Genomic DNA, 17,634 nt, shown 5'->3' with positions numbered 1-17,634 from the left:
CAAAATCAGGAATAAAAGAGGGGACATCATCACTGACCTTATAGAAGTACAAAGGATTTTAAAGGAATACTATGAACCTTATGTCAATGAACTAAGATAACCTAGATGACATACGAGTCTTAGACAGAAACTACTGAATCTGCATCAAGAAGTGAAACTTGAACAGACATTGCAAGTAAATGGAATGAGTTAATAATCAAAAACTTTTCACAACTGAAAGAAAATGCCCAAAGAGCTTCAACAAAGCAATGAAGTAAACTGAATATTTAAGCATTAATACTAACCACCAACAACAAAACTAAGCATTCATAAACTCTATATGAAGGAGTATACACTTTTCATATATAGAGTATCCATATATAAAATGGATATCCATATAGAATATCCATATATAGAATAGTTCAGAGATTACCACCATCTTAACAATATTATGTCTTTCATGAACAGGGGATGCAACAAAGGCAGTGCTCAGGGCCTGCAGTAAACACAGTAAATAGTGAAAAGATTTCAAATCAACATTGTTGTTGTTTAGTTGCTAAGTCATGTCCAACTCTTTTGCGACCCCATGGACTGTAGCCTGCCAGGCTTCTCTGCCCATGGGATTTCCCAGACAAGAATACCAGAGTGGGTTGCCATTTCTTTCTCCAGGGGATCCTCCTTACCTAGGGATTGAACCCACATCTCCTGGATTGGAAAGCAGATTCTTTACTGCTGAGCCACCCAAAAATGATGCAAATTAAACTTAAAAATATCAGGAGGAAGAAAATATATATGAATGAAAATAATGAAACAGAGAAAACCCAGAGAATCAACAAAAGTAAAAATTGGTTCTTTGAAAGGATCAACAAAAATTAGAAACCATTAGCTAGACTAACAACCAAAAAAAAGTCCTAAATAACTAAAATCAGGAATGAAACTGGGGTTGTTACTACTAACCTGACAAAAATAAAAATGATTATAAGAGAATGTTAAGAACAATTGTATGCCAGTTAGTTAACAGTTAAGGAGTTAGATATTCTAAATGAAAAGAACAAATTCCTACAAATTGGAGAAAAAAACAACTACCCTCAAGAAAACAAAATCTCAATAGGCTTATTACAAGTAAAGAGAGTGAAGCAATAATCAAAACCACCCAACAAAGAAAACTCCAGGACCACCTAAATGTCTTCACTCGTAAATTCTACCAAAATTTAAAGAATAAACATCAATTCTTTTCAAATTCTATCAAGAAATAGAGGATGAGGGACAGTTCCTAACTCATTCTATAAGGCCAGCATTACTGATACAAAACTAGATAAAGATATAATAAGAAAATACAGTTGACCCAAACAACTTGGGTTTGAACTACTGGGGTCTACTTATAGGTGGATTTTTTTTCCCAATAAATACCACAGTACTACATGCCCTCAGTTTGGTTAAATCCATGGATACAGAACGACTTTATGGTGGGAGGGTCAACTATGAAGTGATGCTCAGATTTTCAACCTCCCCAGGGGGTGAGTGCCATTAATCCCTACATTGTTCAAGTGTCAACTGTATAGATCAGTATCCTTTATGAGTACAAGTACAAATATCTTCAACAAAATACTAGCAAACTGAATCCAAAAACCCATTCCAAAGATTCTATCACATGACGGGATTTATGCCAGAAAGGCAAGGATTTATGCAAGGAAGGGAAAAGTGGTTCAAAATAAGACAATCACTCATTCAACATTTTACTGGATGGTCTAGTTAATGCATTTAGGCAACAAGAAGAAATAAAATGTATTGGAAAGGAAGAAGTAAAACTGGTGCCGAAAACTAGGAATTCAGGAAATCACAGTATACTGCAGGCTTCACCTGGCTGTGGCTTGAGGCTGCTAACTTACTTCTTGCTCTCCTTTTCTTGCTCTCCCCTTTGCTTTCTTTTCAAGATAATGCTAGGTGTAATCTGTCTGCTCACAGCATTATGGGTCCCCCCAACAACATTGTGGCTGGCAAGGGACTCCCCAGGCCTTGCAGATTCAAATAATGGTGACAGCTAACGCTGTCCTCTGGGACGTGGTGGAAACGTGATTTCTGAACCCAAGCGGTCTCACTCCATTCTTTCACTGTCCCATGTGGAACCCTCCACTATTCTTTCCCGTTTGACTCATACAAGCAGGTCTCTTTCCACATTTTGTCTCCTAGCTCTTTTAGGGGAGGAGTTTAGGATGTCATCCCTAAACTGCAGCCCCACCACTGTCAAACCCAATACTGTCTGTCTCAAACAGATTCCATTCTATCTTAGCTGCCAGGCAGACAGGGCAAAGGATTTGGGGTTCTTCTGCTGTCTGGTCTCTCATTTCACTCAATCCTCAGAAATTTACTATGATAATTTCTCTCTCAGCCCTCAAGCCTCAGACCCTGTGCCATCTTCCACACTGCTGAGTGTTGCACTTAGTCACTCAATCATGTCTGACTCTTTGTAACCCCATGGACTATAGCCCGCCAGGCTCCTCTGTCCATGGGGATTGTCCAGGCAAGAATACTGCAGTGGGTTGCCATGCCCTCCTCCAGATCTTCCCAACCCAGGGATCGAACCCAGGTCACCCACATTGCAGGCAGACTCTTTACCATCTAAGCCACCAGGGAAGCCCATCTTCCATAGTGCCCAGCTCCAATTTCTCCAAGGGTTCCTCTTTGCATCCACTGGACTCCCTTCACCCCAGGCCTTGGCAGCCTACACACTGCTATGGTTTATCAGGCTGACCACTACCCAGAAGCCTAAATTACAAACTCTGTGGATGTTCAGTCACGAGGAATACACCCCAGTGGGTATGCGTGAGTGGGTGCTAAGTCACTCAGTTGTGTCCGATTCTATAGACTCCATGGACCAAAGTCTGCCAGGCTCCTCTGTCCGTGGAATTCTCCAGGCAAGAATACTGGAGTGGGTTACCATGCTCTTCTCCAGGGGATCTTCCTGACCCAGGGATCAAACCCATGTCTTTTATATCTTCTGCATTGGCAGGCAGGTTCTTTACCACTAGTGTGGGAAGCCCACACTGCAGCGTAGGAAGATTTATCATAGGACATAAGCTCTATAGACAAGGGACACCTCCTAAGCTTAGTCCTGACAACTGGTCTGCACTAGTACAAAAGTCCTCCTCTGGCTCTGCTGGGGGAGGCACCTTGCGTAATGTCAAAAGGAGGGCCAGAGATGTCTGGTCAGAAATCACCGGGAGAGTAAAGGATGCTTGAAACCCCATCAGATTCGAAGGGAATTTGGGGGACGCCCTGATATCCAGGTCACAGCCTCCGGGCAAATGTCTCTGAGACACGGGATTCCATTCTCGGAGTGCTCTCTTGTTCTGAGGTGTGGGTTACTCAGCAGGGGAGGAGCCCCCTCTGAGCCAGAAGAGACACCTCTGCATATACTTATACCAGTGTGTGCTTGAGAATCAGAATTTCTGACCTGACGCCAGTGACGAGGAAAGAGGCAGTGCACAGTGGGATGGAGGCTATCTTAGAGCAGCACTTGGAGGACACAGTGAAGAATCCATCCATTGCTGGAGTCCTATGCACAGATTCACAATGGCTCAGTCTGGGCTGCCTCAGAACCCTGTCAGATGAGCATGCTGGGGTGATATCTGTTTTAGCCCGGCAAGCAGCTAAGCTAACCTCAGACCCCACTGATATTCCTGTGGTATGTCTAGAATTAGATAATGGGAACATTAGAAACACAATGGCATCACACTGGCAGGGCACAGAATGGCCTCTTGATGACTCATATTGGTTCTCCAGCATCCTGTCACAGGGACTCAGTCATACTTATGTTAATTATCTTCTACGACTATTAGAGTTCCAGTAATTAGACCATTCATGTAATATGCACTGGGCACTTTTCTATTAATTTTAGAGTAAGCTGCTTTTTGACATTCTGTGGATTGAATACTATCAATACTTATCAAATACTAGTTAAAGAAAGTATGCTTTGAAGCAGCAGGTTTAGGTCACCTTGTATACAGAATTTTGTTATGTTTAATAAGCCTGGTTGGAGAGGAAAAAATGTATTGGAATTTTTTAACTGAAGGGCTAAAAAAGGAAAAACTTAAATTCTATTGTAGCAGTGCCTGGCCTTTGTGTAAGTTGGAGGATGGAGAAAAATGGCCTAAAAAACGGGTCTCTAATGTATAATACCACTCTGCAATTGGATCTTTATTGTTGCAGGAGGGGAAAGTGGAGTGAGAGTCCCTATATTCAGGCTTTTGTGGTCCTTTACCAAAATCCTGCCTGATACAACTCTTGTAATTTAAAACCTGGAGGACCAGAAGACTCTCCTGACATTTTATATGATCCTCTTCTAAGCTCTTCTGTCTCTCAGAGGGAAGACCCAGCTCCTCCTCCTTCTGACAGAACCCTTACTGCTCCAGAGGCACCTACTTCTCCTGATCCCTCTGATTAGTCTCGGACTCCACCTTCCTCTGTTCCTCCATAACCTCTGTTATCCCAAGAAACAGAGACTAGTCCCTCTGGGGTAACTCTCATTGGAGTTCCTGTCACTCAGGATCCTAATTTTATGCTCTCTCAAGGCAGTGGCAAATGGTGAAGGAACAATCAGGGTACATGTGCCCTTCTCTTGAACCGACTTAGCCCAATGCAGACAGGAACTGAGCCAATTTTCTGAAGACCCTAGTAAGTTCGTTGAAGGGTTTCATGCCCTCACTCCAGTTTTTGATTATCATGGAAGGATGTTCAAGTCATTTTATCTACTTACTGTACCCCTGAGGAAGAACAGAATCCAGACAGCAGCCCAGGGGCACACTGACCAGCTTGTTGGAGACCAACCCAGACATTATACTATGGGTGGAGATGCAGTCCTAAGCCAGGACCCCCCTTGGAATCATAATTCCTGGGAGGGAACAGAAGCCAGGAAGCACGTGAGCCAATGTGTATTAGAAGGGATGAGAAAGTGTTATCAAAAAGTCAGTTCACTATGAAAAGTTTAAAGGAGTGACCCAAGAGGAAAAAGAAAACCCAGCCCCCTTTCATGGGCAGATTGTGGAGCCATTTAGGAAATGTATATCAACATAGATCCCTCCACTTCTGAAGGTCAGTCCTTTCTGGGACAACACTTTATTAACTAGTCTGCCCCTGATGTGGGGTGGAAACTCCAAAAGTTACAATCTGGCCCACAAATGCCCATGCCCCAGCTCCTACCTGTGGCCTTTGAGGTATTTAATAATCGAGATCAAGCTCAGGGACAATCTGAGAGGGCAAGAAAGTCCAACCATCCGGCTAGAGGTAAGACCAATGAGGGGGAATGCTACAAATGCAAGTCAACTGGCCACTGGGCCCAAGACTGCCAGAAAGAGTTCCCTGGGCCATGCCCAGCCTGCCAACAAACAGGTCATTGGAAGAGGGGCTGCCCTCAGTCCTGAAGGGAAAGGGGGGGCTCCTGCTCTCGAGATGGCCATGCTGGATGACTGAGACAGCCCAGGGATTCTGGCGGCTCCCCACAATGAGATGTCTCTCTACATGGAGGAGCCCTGGCTAGTTCTTGCAGGGGCAGGTAAGAAAGTCTATTTTTAAATTGATACAGGAATCATTTACTGTCTTAATTTCTCACATTGACTTCTTTCCTCCAAAAACTGTACTGTGACTGGTGTTGATGGAAAGCCTCTCACCCACTATCTTATGGGGTCTCTCACTTGCCAGTAAGAGCAGTAGTTGATTTCACATGGCTTTTCAGTTGTACTTGAATGTCCCACCCCGTTATGAGGTCGAGACCTTCTGAGCTCCTTTGGGGTCACACTATGATTAGGAGGCCCTGAGTAGCTCCTTATTTTGACTCTAAGACAGACCAGCCAGAAGAGCAAGGTGTTATTCCCACCATATCCTACAAGCAGTTGACCCTCAGTACAGGACAAAAGAATCCCTGGAAAGGCCATAAATGCCCATCCTGTAAGAATTAGCCTTAGGCCAGAAACTGCCTTACCTAGCAGGAGACAATATCCTATAAAGTTGGAAGCGAAGAAGGGTTTACAACTTCTCATGGATAAATTCTTAAGGCATGGCCTCTTGTTGCCCTGCCAGACTCTCTGCAATATTCCTATTCTGCTAGTTGTTAAGCCAAAGAGGGGACATAGGGTGGTACAAGACCTTAAAGAGGTAAATGACGCAGTGGTCACTGTACATCCCCTCATGGCCAATCCTTAAAACATATTAACCCAGATCTCTGAGGATGCTAAATCATTTACTGTACTCAATCTCAAGGATGCCTTCTTTTGCATCCCAGTTCGTTTCTCATCACAATATCTGTTTGCTTTTGACTGGACTAACCCTGACTTGGGCCAAATGCAACAATATACCTGGACAATATTGCCTAGAGGTTTCCAGACAGCCCACACTTGTTCACCCAGGCCCTGGGAAGGGAACTAAGGGAAACACACCTAAAACAAGGTGCTATTCTATAGCATGTAGCTGATATATTAATATATAGTCCCTCCATGGATCAAAATACCATTTAAGTCCTTAATTTCCTGGGGACCTGGGGTTACAGAGTCTCTTGGACAAAAGCACAAATCTCAAAACAGCGGGTTAAATATTTGGGATTGTATTATAAACCCTGGAAGTAAACAGGTATCCCAGATAGAAAACAAGCTATGTTAGGCCTAAGCACTCTGAAGACAAAAAAACATCTCCATACATTTTTGAGCATGGCAGGACTTTGTAGAATTTGGATTCCAGAGATTGGGCTAATGGTTAAGCCCCTATATGAAGCCACTAAAACCCCAGATGAAGAACTGTACTTTGGAATGGATAACAGGAAGATTTTTAACGATAATGAGCAGGCTCTCACTAGAGCCCCTGCTCACGGTCTTCCCACCTCGAAAAAGCCATTCATCTTATATGTGGCTGAAAAGCAGGGGACAGGCTTGAAAGTCCGCATACAGAAGTTAGGGGAAATTCCTCACCTATAGGTTACTTTTCCAAGCAACTAGACTCCATGGCCTGAGGTTGGCCTGGCTGCCTCTGGACAGTAGCTGCCACCACTTTCTTAGCGGAAGAAACTAACAAACATACCTTTGGACAGCCCCTGGAAGGCCAGACCCCTTATCAAGCATATGCACTCATCAAGTACAAGGGATGCTAGAGATAAAAGGCCACCATTGGCTAACTGGAGGCTGCAATATTAAGCAGCTTTGCTCCTTGACTCTTCAGAACTAACCCTCAAAACTTGCCACACACTTGGGCTTCCCTGGTGGCTCAGTGGTAAAGAATCCACCTGCCAATGCAGGATACACAGATTTGACCCCTGGTCTGGGAAGATGCCACATGCCATTTAGCAGCTAAGCCTGCATGCTCCAACTATTGAGCTCGTGCCCTAGAGCCCGGGAACCACAACTACTGAACGCAAACACCGAGAGCATGTGCTCTGCAACAAGAGTAGGCATTGCAGAGAAGCCTGCACACTTCAACCAAGATCACCTCCATTCTCCACAGCTGTAAAAAAGCCTCTACAGCAACGAAGACCCAGAACAGCCAAAAATAAATAAATAAAATTATACATTAATTGCCACACTCTTAAAAAAAAAAATACTTGCCACACTCTTAACTACTCTACATTAATGCCCACCAAAAGCCAAGAGCTAACACATTCTTGCCTCAAAACCCTTGACCAGGTCTGTGCCCATTCAGTTCAGTCACTCAATCGTGTCCAACTCTTTCTGACCCCATGGACTGCAGCACACCAGGCTTCCCTGTCCATCACCAACTCCCGCAGCCTACTCAAACTCACGTCCATCGAGTCGGTGATGCCATCCAACCATCTCATCCTCTGTTGTCCCCTTCTCTTCCTGCCTTCAATTTTTCCCAGCATCAGGGTCTTTTCCAATGAGTCAGTTCTTCCCGTCAGGTGGCCAAAGTATTGGAGTTTCAGCTTCAGCATCAGTCCTTCCAATGAACACCCAGGACTGATTTCCTTTAGGATGGACTGGTTGGCTCTCCTTGCAGTCCAAGGGACTCTCAAGTGTCTTCTCCAGCACCACAGTTCAAAAGCATCAATTCTTTGGCACTCAGCTTTCTTTATAGTCCAACTCTCACATCCATACATGACTACTGGAAAAACCATAGCCTTGACTAGATGGACCTCTGTTGGCAAAGTAATGTCTCTGCTTTTTAATATGCTGTCTAGTTTGGTCATAGATTTTCTTCCAAGGGGCAAGCGTCTTTTAATTTCATGGCTGCAGTCACCATCTGGAGTGATTTTGGAGCCCCCAAAAATAAAGTCTGTCACTGTTTCCATTGTTTCCCCATCTATTTGTCATGAAGTAATGGGACTGGATGCCCTGATAGTTTTTTGAATGTTGAGTTTTAAGCCAACTTTTTCACTCTCCTCTTTCACTTTCATCAAGAGGCTTTTTAGTTCCTCTTCACTTTCTGCCATTAGGGTGGTGTCATCTGCATATCTGAGGTTATTGATATTTCTCCCAGCAATCTTGATTCCAGCTTGTGCTTCATCCAGCCCAGCGTTTCACATGATGTACTCTGCATATGAGTTAAATAAGCAGGGTAACAATACCTTGACACCTTGACATACTCCTTTCCTGATTTGGAACCAGTCTGTTGTTCCATGTCCAGTTCTAACTGTGCCTATAGGTCTGACCTAACAGACCAGGTCACAGAAATCCCTGAGGAAGAATGGTTTACTGATGACAGTAGTTTCATTAAAGATGGAGTCAGGAGGGCAGGATATGCTATGGTGAGCACTCATAGAGTCATAGCAGCAAAACCGTTGCCACCTAACAAACAGCCCGAAAGACTGAACTGATAGCTCTAACCTGAGCCTTAGGATTTAAGGGAAGGAAATATTGTAAATATATACACAGACTAAAAATATCCTTTCCCCTTTTTACATGCCCACGCAGCTATCTAGCAAGAAGGAGACTGAAATGTAAGAAACTCTCCTATAAAATATGGGGTTGAGATTTTATATCTCATAGAAGTGGTTCAAAAACCAAAACAGGTAGCAGTCATTCACTGCTGCAGGCACCAAAAGGGAGCTTCTCAAATTTCCCAAGGAAACAACAGGGCAAATTGAGAAGCAAAGAAAGCAGGTTTGATGCCCATAAACAAAGTGGCTTTAATCCCATCCCTTATCCCTTTTAACATTATGCATGGTACTTGACTTCCAAAGAGCACTGGGCACAAGACAGAGAGGGAATTAAGGGAACAGATGGTTGGTGGCACATAGATCAGAAATTGCTCATACTTCTGACCAATGCAAATTTATCAAAGGGCTCCTGGAGACAGTTACTCAAGCCTGTGTCCTTCACACCACCCATAATCCACGAGGCAACGTCAAGCCTCCCCCTCTTGTTAACCAAGTCCAGCGACATGGGACTTACCCAGGAGAAGACAAACAGATTTCACTCAGATGCCCTCTTTTCAGGGCTTCAAATACTGACTAGTCTTTATAGATACCTTTGCTGAATGAATAGAGGCCTTCCCCACTAGAAAACAGAAGCACCCGAAGTGTCTAAGGTGCTCCTAAAGGAAATTATTCCTAGATTTGGGTTGCCCCGTCACCTTCAGAGTAATAATGCACCTTTGTTTGTAGTGAAGGTAACTCAACAGTTTTTGCAGCTGCTGCCACCTCCATTCATCCTGGAAACCTCAGTCCTCAGGAAAAGTGGACCAGGCTAATCACACTCTAAAGAAAACCTTGTACAAACTCTGTTAGGAAATGCTAGAGTCATGGTATCGCCCGATGCCAATAGCCCTCTTAAGGGTCAGGGAAGTTCCTAAAACAATGACTAAGTTAAGCCCTTTCTAAATGACATATGGAAGACCATTCCTTACTCTGAACATGCTAGGTGATCCAGAAAACCAAGCTCATCTTAGATATACCATAAACCTAGCGTTAGTCGCTCAGTCATGTCCAACTCTTTGTGACTCCATGAACTGTAGCCTGCCAGGCTCCTCTGTCCATGGAATTCTTTAGGCAAGAATACTAGAGTGGGTAGTCATTTCCTTTTCCAGGGGACTTCCCAACCCAGGGATGGAACCCAGGTCTGCCTTGCAGGCAGACTCTTTACCATCCGAGCCACTAGGGAAGCAGTGTATGCTAGGTGTCATAAACCTAGGCTAGATCCAAAAGCCTAAACAAGAATATGGCAACAGGACTTCCCTTGTGACTCAGTGGTAAAAAAAATCTGCCTGCCAATGCAGGAGACACTGGTTCAGTCACTGATCTCGGAAGATCCCACATGCCATGGAGCAACTAGGCCCACACACCCCTCTGCTCTAGAGCCTGGGAGCTGCAACTGCTGAAGCCCTCGCACCTTAGAGCCCCTGCTCCGCAACAAGAGAAGTCACTGTAATGAGAAGCCTGTGCACTGCAACTAGGGAAAAGCCCATGCAGCAGTGAAGATCCAATACAGCCAAAAATAAATAACTAAAATAAAAATAATAAGAACATGGCAACAGAGTACAGCCCTCTCCAGATAACAGTCCCAGTGGCTCTGTTGTAAACTCTGAAGAGTGGATACTTGAAAAGACCTTGAAAAATGAGTCCCCTGGTGACCAGCTACTCCCAAAATGGAAGGGTCCTTCCCCAAGTCCTGCTGAGCACCCCTATGGTAGTCAGACTCCAGGGGTTCACCAGCTGGGCTCATCTGTCCAGGATTAAACCTGTCTCTACTGATACGTTACAGGAACCTGAAGACCCACATTCCAGCCCATCCTTGTGAATCCACTCCTTCCTCCAAGACTCCACAGGATCCAGAGGACCCAGCACAGCATGAAAATCTCAGGTGGAAGAGTGAGCCACTATGAGACCTGAAGTTACCACTCAAAAAGGCCCTAGGCCTAAGTATCCATAGCTACAATCTTCCTTTTGCCTCTTGGTACTCCATTCCACGTACAGAGCCATTGATCTGTTCCGGTAAATGATAACTATTGTCTTTTTTTTTGCTCTCACCCTTCTCTCAGAATTCACTGAACTTTTCTGCCCATGCTGGGTGATTTAAGTATGATCCTGACTGGTGCTGCCATAAAGCTACTAATTGCCTTAGCTTTCCTGTGACTATTTCCCTTATCCACAGGATCAACATACAACTCTCTGGTTTGCACTGCACAAAGTTTCGTTTCCTCCACTCAGTTGACAGAAGGCTGGATTTGTTCACTCCAAACTAAGTCCATCATGCACCAGAACAACCCCTTTGCCCATCCTGTAAGGAATTTTAACCAAGTTCCTGATGGAAATTGCTCTTCTACCAGAGATCCAAAGGCTCAGAACATTAATATACAGGGTCAGAATTGTTCATTTTCCTACTGAAGAAAATTCTAATGTCTCTTGCCTAAGTCTACCCTTGGCAATAGAAAGAGAAAATGAAGTCAAACTGGAAGGACGAAAATCGGCATTAACACACCCCAGCACTTTATACTGCTGCTGCTGCTGCTAAGTTGCTTCAGTCGTGTCCGACTCTGTGCGACCCCATAGACGGCAGCCCACCAGGCTGCCCCGTCCCTGGGATTCTCCAGGCAAGAACACTGGAGTGGGTTGCCATTTCCTTCTCCAATGCATGAAAGTGAAAAGTGAAAGTCAAGTCACTCAATCGTGTCCGACTCTTAGTGACCCCATGGACTGCAGCCCACCAGGCTCCTCCGTCCATGGGATTTTCCAGGCAAGAGTACTAGAGTGGGGTACCATTGCCTTCTCCGACACTTTATACTGTCCCCTCCTAAATCAGAATTCCAGTTACCTATGTGTGCTCAGAGTCTAACTCGCTACCCAAAGGAAGAAGGATCAACATTTAAGGAACAGGTATCAAGAAGAAAGGGCTTCCAAGACTGCTCAGTGGTAAAGAATCTGCCTGCCACGCAGGAGCTTTGGGTTTGATCACTGGGTCAGGAAGATCACCTGGAGAAGGAAATGGCAACCCACTCCGGTATTCTTGCCTGGGAAATCCCATGGACAGAGGAGCCTGGGGGCTATAGTCCATGGGGTCACAGAAGAGTCAGACATGACTTAGCAACTCAACAATAATCAGGTTGAAGAACACTTTTCATAACAATAGAGTGGCTGGGCCTTGAAACCTTAAGCCCGCTCGTCTATATTGTATCCCACCAGGATATATTTTCATATGTCAGGTGGGTAAGAAACCATGGGCCACTAGCTGCCTATGCAAAAACTCCACACCTACACAGTGTATGCCGGGAACCTTGATTACTCCTTTCTCAATTCACTCCTTAAATGAATCTAAGCACTGGGCAAGTTCATCAAAATTCTTTACTGTATTAATTTGAGATTTACCTGGTGCCATTCCAGACAGAGACACCTGTTTCTTCGGGTAAACCTTGTTACCATAATGGGGAGTAGCTGTGCACCAACATGTCCTTTGAAACTTGTCTCATACTCTTGCTACCATAGCTAACAGTACCGCTAACTCTCTTATTAATTTACAGAAGTCTCTAGATTCACTGGCCAAGGCTGTACTTGACAGCCATCTGACATGGGATTATCTATTTGCAGAAGGAGGAGCAAAATGTGCAGTTGGCAACACTTCCTGTTGCGCTTACATTAACACCTCTACCCAGGTAGAGATGGACATTGAGAAAAATTCAACAGCAAGCCACCTGGCTTCAACAATTAGCCAGCAATCCTCGATACAGGCTGGAAAACTGAGAACTGGTTTTCTAACTTGTTCTTCTGGATCTTACAAGGTATTAAAAACTTTCTGATGGGAGGTTTCCATTTTCTTATAACCTTCCTCATTTCAGCCATTTTGATTTATGCTATATTTTGCCTAGTGCTTTGTTGTCTTCCATATTATTGCAAATCTGCAACTGAGATCTTTCAGTCCAACAAGGAGGCCTGAGAACAACAGGTTCAGACTTTCCATTTTAGAAATAGATACTAAAATTTTAAGCCTGAGATTAACAAAGATATGCTGACCTTGTATAACCAGATTCCTACCCTTGCTTGAGCCTCTGATTATAATAGTCTTTTACTGGTCTTTAGTAAAAGACCCCTGCTTCTCTAATGTTTGTTTTCTCCAGGGCACCACAAGATAATGGTGATGCAGGGACTTCAGCCACTCCTCAAAGCAGATCCTGCCGAAATAACAATAGAGGTCACTCTGGGGCCCCTCAATGAGACAGGTTGAGAGCTCTGTGACCCCAACTAGGGAGGGTCTAAGAGCCCCTTGCTTTGCTTTAGAAGCTACAGAAAACAGGCCTTTGCCCTTCATCTTCCCAATAAAGATTTCTTGAGGTCTCTCAGTGGGTATTTGAGACAGGAGGGAGACGGGCCTCACAAGGGAAAGCAACTAGAGATTCGTGCCCTGTGGACCCGGCTGCTCAGATGGGGCTAGAGGTAAAGAACTTGCCTGTCAATGCAGGAGACACAGGTTCAATCCCTGGGGCAGGAAGATACCCTGAAGCAGGGCATGGCAACCCACTTCAGTTTTCTCCAGTGTCCATGCCTGGAGAATCCCATGGACAGAGGAACCTGGCAGGCTACAGTCCACAGGGTCACACAGTGTTGGACACAACTTAACTGACTTAGCACGCAGCACTCATATGCCCTTGAGGACCTATACTCTAAGATGAGAATAGCAGGACAATTGAGAAAGGAGGCTGGGCTCTGCCCAGATAGAAGGTAAGAGGTAACATATGTCTCAAAGTCAGGAGACCTCACCAATTACAAACACACACACACACACACACACACACACACACACACACACACAGAAAGGCTCCTTGGAGGTCAAAAGGCTCCTTGGAGGAGTGATGCTAAGTGATGCCAACTACCCACAGGCCTCTTTTGTAGAATCTATCTTGGCTAAGAGATGTGTGCATACATGGGTGGATCCTGAGATATACCAACTATGGACTTAGAATCAGCAAATCAAAATGATTGGCCAAGGGAAACCAAGCTCATAAAAGTAACTCATAAAAGTAAATAGCTCATAAAAGTAACTCAAACTACCACGAATGCACGACTCTGTGACTCTGAGTCTGCCCATGTGTCTATCCACATGTACTATATGTACTCTTTTTCTCTTAGTAAATACTTGTTTCACTATATTCCATCTTTGTGGAAATTCTTTCCTGCAAAGTTGAAGAACTAGGGTCTTGTCACTAGACCAGCTGGTCTAGTGGTTAGGATTCAGTGCTCTCACTCCCATGACCTGACATCAATCTCTGGCCAAGAACCAAAGCCCTGCTTTAAGTCACTGCAGGCCAAGACCACACGAGATCAAAACTATCTCTAATGCAGATGTCATGATCCTATATATAAAAAATCACAATAAACCCACAAACAAGCTACTAGAGTTAGTAAACAAATTCAGCAAAGTTGCAAGCTGCAAAATTAACAACTCAGTTTTTCTTTGCATCAGCAATGAGCAATGTAAAAAGGAAATTAAGAAAACAATTTCATTCATAACATCCAAAAGAATAAAATAAGAATACATTTAGCCAAAGAGATGAAAGAATTATACACAGAAAACTAAAAACACATTGTTAATAATGTGATGAAATAAAATTCATATTTTATGGCAAGGCAAGAGCAATTTAAACATGAAATTTTTCTTCTCCTATTTGGGCCTCCTCCTTTCCCTTTAGGGTATATTCTGCATTTGCATTAACCAGACATCCTTAGGCGATAACCTTCCTTTTTAATCTGCTAAGGGGCCATGATAACCCATGATCCACTGCTCATTCTGCACATGTAGATCTGGACAATGTAAACTGTCAGCAATACATCATTTGACATACAACCCTTTGTCTCAAAAATTTGTATAATTGTGCATTGACCTTTAACAGATAGAATAGTTCTCAGAGCTTTCTGAAAGATTGTCACCCAGGTTATAATCTTTGAATAAAATTTTCCCTATCTTTCTTAGAGCAACTATTGACTAATAATTATCTACCAATGTAAGAAGATTTTAATAAATAGAAAGACATTCTGTATTTGTGGATTAAAAAACATATTATCAAGATCTTAATACTACCAAAAGTGATGAACATATTCTTAACAATGCCTATCAAAATTCCAATGACCGTTTCTTGAAAAAATTGGAAAACCAATGTTCAAATTGACATGGAATTTCAAGGAATCCCAAATAGACAAAATATTCTTGAATAAGAAGGACAAAATTGGAGGCTTCACACTTCCCATTTTTAGAACTTACTGCAAAACTACAGTAATGGAAACTGTGGTACTGGCATAAACACACACATGGACCAATGGAAGAAAATGAAGAGTTCATAAATAAACCCATACATACAGTCAGTTGTTTTTGACCAGGGTTTTAAGAACATTCACTGAGGGAAGGACAGCAACAAGTAGAGCTGGGACAAGAGGATATCCACGTGCAAAAGAATGACCTTGCATCCATACCTCATATTACATACAAACATTAACTCAAAATTGGTCGATGACCTAAATGTGAGTGCTAATACTATAAAACTTGGAGAAAATATACAGGTACATTCTCATGACCTTCAGATTTGGCAATGAATTCTTAGCTATGACACCAAAAGCCTGAGTAATAAAATAAAAAATGGGCACAATGAATTTTATGAAAATTAAAACATTTTGTGCGAAGGACACAATTAAGAGAGTGAAAATACAACCCATCAAATGGGAGAAAATATTTGCAAACTGCATATCTCATAAGAGTCTAGTAAACAGAATATGTAAAGAATTTTCACAACTCACCAAAACAATCCAGTTTAAAGATGGTTAAAGAATTTGAATAGACATTTCTCAAAAAAGAAAAAAGGTCTATACAATTGGTCAATAAGCACATGAAAAAATACTCATCGTAATTAGTCTTTTGGTATTCCAAGATTCAATTTCCAATGTGTGTATATGTGAGTTGGTGGGGTGGGCAGGGGTGGGGGTTGTTTCCCACACACCAAACAATTTTTGGACACCAGCAGAGTTTTCAAGAATTCAACTCAATTCTGATATTAAATATCCACATCATTTACCTGGAGACAGTAACAGGTTCCATAGGTTAAGAATTTCAGTGTCACAAGACTGCCACCCAAGTCCCCACTTCTGACCTCTGTTGCAAGCCCAGGCTGCTACCTGTGCTTCTGACTGATCAGCTACAGATGAGAGACTTCTACAACCCTTCTTTGGGTTTGACTAATTTGCTAGAGTGGCTCACAGAATTTAGAGAAACATTTTATTTATTAGATTACTGCTTGTTTTAAAGGGGATGTAACTCAGGAACAGCAGGATGCAGAGGGAAGGTGTTCTACAACCCTTCTTTGGGTTTGACTAATTTGCTAGAGTGGCTCACAGAATTTAGAGAAACATTTTATTTATTAGATTACTGCTTGTTTTAAAGGGGGTGTAACTCAGGAACAGCGGGATGCAGAGGGAAGGTGTGGGGAGGGGGTGGGGAGCTTCCACACCCTTTCCTTCAGGTGTCATTCTCTCAGCACCAGGGCTGTGTGCACCAACAAAAACGCTTTCCAAACCCTGACCTTTTTTTTACAGAGCATTCCTCAACAGGCATAACTGATGAAATCATTGGCAAGTGGTAATTGTTTCAACCCCCAGCCCCTCTCCCCTCCCCAGAGGTCAGGAAGTGGAACTGAAAGTTTCAACTTTTTAATCACTTGGTTGGTTCTCCTGACCACCACACCCATCCTTAGGTGGTGTCTAGAAGCCACCTCATAGCAAAAGAATATTTATTGCTCACCTCACTTCGGAAATTTCAAGAGTTTTAGAAGCTCTGCACCAGAAACAGGACAAAGACTGAATATATATATATATATATATATATATATTTATTATAAATCACAATATCACAATTCATCATTAGGGAAATACAAATTAAAACCAGTATGTGACATCACTTCATACCCACAACGTAGGTGATACTCAAGAAAATGGAAAGTAACAAGTGTTGGTGAGGATGTAGAGGAATTGAATATTGCTGGTGGGAATATAAAATGGTACAAACACCTTGAGAAACTGCCAAACTGTTTTCCACAAAGTTAAACCGTTAACCTATGACCCAGAAGTTTCACTCCTAGGTCTCTGACCAAAGTTTTGAAAACAGGTACTTAAACAAATACTTGAATACAAATTTTCATAGCAGCACTATTCACAATCGGCAAAATGTAGAAATAACCGTATGTCCATTAATAGATAGATAAGCAAGTTATGGTGCATCAATTCACAGAATATTATTCAGCCACAAAATGGAATGAAGTGATGCCACATGCTGCAATGTGGATGAACCTCAAAAATACTATGCTGAATAAAAGGAGTCAGACACAAAGGTTGCATTTTCTATTAGTCCACTTATGTGAAATATCCAGAATAGATAAATCCACAGAAACAAAGTAAATTTGTGGTTGCCAGAGGGTGAATGGAGAGTAACTGCTTAATAGTAGGGGATTTATTTTGGGCGATTAAAATGTTTCAAAACCAACTGGAGGTCGTGTTTGCACAATGCTTTGAGTGTAATAAATGCCACTGAATTGTTTACTTCAAAAATGGGTAATTTATGTCAGGTGTGTTTCACCTTATAAAATATTTAAATTTTCAAATACTGTAGTAGGAAAAAAGAAAGAACAGTAAACAGATGAAACAACTAGAAAACAAAGCGCAAAAAAAAAAAAAGAAAAAGAAAACAAAAT

The 17,634-nt window shown here is 42.7% G+C and overlaps 1 pseudogene; it reads left to right on the top strand.

Moving 5' to 3' along the window:
• Nucleotides 1-3,472: 3,472 nt before the first annotated feature.
• Nucleotides 3,473-3,741, top strand: LOC122673252 (annotated as a pseudogene).
• The last annotated feature ends 13,893 nt before the right edge of the window (nucleotides 3,742-17,634 follow it).

Source organism: Cervus elaphus, chromosome 17 (genome assembly GCF_910594005.1).
Source record: "Cervus elaphus chromosome 17, mCerEla1.1, whole genome shotgun sequence".
Classification (NCBI taxonomy): Eukaryota; Metazoa; Chordata; class Mammalia; order Artiodactyla; family Cervidae; genus Cervus; species Cervus elaphus.
This window is presented reverse-complemented; position numbering and strand designations above follow the sequence as displayed.